Below are 2,352 nucleotides of genomic sequence, written 5' to 3'. Positions count from 1 at the left end.
TTTGAGACAGGGTCTCACTCTGTCACCCAGGCTGGAGTGCAGTGGTGCAAACACTGCTCACTGCAATCTCCTCCTCCCAGGTTCAAGCGATTCTCCTGCCTCAGCCTCCCTAGCAGCTGAGACTACAGGCATGTGCCACCATGCCCAGCTAATTTTTGTATTTTTAGTAGAGATGGAGCTTCACCATGTTGGCCAGGCTGGCTTTGAATTCCTGACCTCAAGTGATCCACCTGCCTCAGCCTCCCAAAGTGCTGGGATTACAGGTGTGAGCTACTGCACTGGCCAACTGGTAACCTTAATTACTTCTGCAAAAGCCCATTTTCCATACAGTGAAACATATTCACTGCTGTAACAAGTACCGGGGGAAAAGGTCATGGGGGCCAAAATTCTTCCTACAACAGTAACTTTACAATGGAGAAATCTGGTGGAAAATACCTTAACTAAGTGAGGAAGTTTAGCACCACAAATAATGGGGCAAACTGACATTATATGCCTGCAGATGTGATGCAATGAGAAGTACATATCATCCATGATATATTTTTGCCAAAACTGTTTAACCTGAAACTAGTTGTGAGAATGTAACCAGAAAAATCCAGACTGTAAGACATTCTATACAACAAAAGACAGCTAGCTAGAGCTCTGCAAATGTCTTGAAAGTTTTTTTTTAAGCAGGGGGACTGTTCTATAGGAGGGTGGAGAGTCCTGACACTATGCAGTGCATGGTCCTCAACTGGAACTTGGATTGGAATTCTTAAAAAAACAGTTATAAAGGAGACGATTGGGACTATAGCAGAAATATGAATGTGGCCTGTATATTAGATGATGACATTGCATCAATATTAATTTCTTGTGCATGATAACAATATTGAGGTTATGTAGGAAAGAATGTTGTTGTTCTTAGGAGATATGTGCTGGATATTTAGGGATGAAGTGTAATGGACTCAAAAATGGCTCAGCAAAAATAATGTGTGTGTTCATGTGTGTGGAGAGAGAGAGAGCAAATGTGACAAATGTTGACAATTGGTGAATCTAGGTGAACAGTATATGGGTATTGCTTATACTACTCAAATTATCCATATATTTGATTTTTTTTTTAATTAAAAGTTTAGGCCAGGCACAGTCATTCATATCTGTAATTGCAGCACTTTGGTAGTCCGAGGTGGATGGATCTCTTGAGCTCAGGAGTTCGAGACCAGCCTGGGCAACGTGGCAAAACCCTGTCTCTACTAAAAATACAAAAATTAGCCAGGCATGGTGGCGCCTGCCTGTAGTCCCAGCTACTCGGGAGGCTGAGGTGAGAGAATCACTTAGGCTGCGGTAAACTGTTACTCCACTGCACTCCAGCAACAAAGCAAGACCCTGTCTCAAAAAAAAGAAAAAGAAAAAGAAATTAAAAGTTTAGAAATAATCACACTTTTCTAGACGATATCTCACTTTTTCTACATAACTCAATACAGTTTGAATTTCTTTTGATATATGAAATATGAAATATATAAACATATGTAACTTGAATTTTTGCCAAAATACAAATCAGTCAGCCTAATATAATTCATTACTCATTCTTCTTTTGGCTTTGATGACATGTACTTTATCACATATTAGATTCTTAAATATACTAGCATATGTTTCTGGATTTTCTATTTTTCCACTAATCTGTGTCTACATGTATGCTGGCATATTAAATTTATTTATTTATTTTAGTCTCATGTCCAAATTTAGCACTTTAAAATTAGTGGGGTTTTTTTGTTTTGTTTTGTTTGAGACGGGGTCTCTCTCTGTCACTCAGGCTGGAGTGCAGTGGCACGATCTCGGCTCGCTGTAACCTCTACCTGCCAGATTCAAGCAATTCTCCTGCCTCAGCCTCCCAAGTAGCTTGGATTATGGGTGTGCACCACCATGCCTGGCTAATTTTTTGCATTTTTAGTAGAGATGGAATTTCACCATGCTGTACAGGTTGGTCTCAAACTTCTGGCCTCATGGTCCCCCCCGCCTTGGCCTCCTAAAGTGCTGAGATTACAGGCGTGAGCCACCGTGCTCGGCCCAAAATTCGCTTTTAATTTAAAAATTACAGAAGCAGGCCAGATGCTGCAGCTCACGCCTGTAATCCCAGCAGTTTGGGAGGTCAAGGCGGGCAGATCATGAGGCCAGGAGTTCAAGACCAGCCTGAGCAACATAGCTAAATCCTACCTCTACAAAAAAAATGTTTAAAAGTAGCTGGGCATGGTGGCTTGTGCTTATAGCCCTAGCTACTGGGGAGGCTGAGGTGAGAGGATCTTCTGAGCCCAGGAGTGCAGTGAGTTATGACTACACCACTGCTCTCCAGCCTGGGCAACAGAGTGAGACAGTGTCTCA

This window comes from Cebus imitator, unplaced genomic scaffold (assembly GCF_001604975.1).
Source record: "Cebus imitator isolate Cc_AM_T3 unplaced genomic scaffold, Cebus_imitator-1.0 Scaffold602, whole genome shotgun sequence".
Taxonomy (NCBI): Eukaryota; Metazoa; Chordata; class Mammalia; order Primates; family Cebidae; genus Cebus; species Cebus imitator.
Note: the sequence above shows the minus strand (reverse complement) of the source record.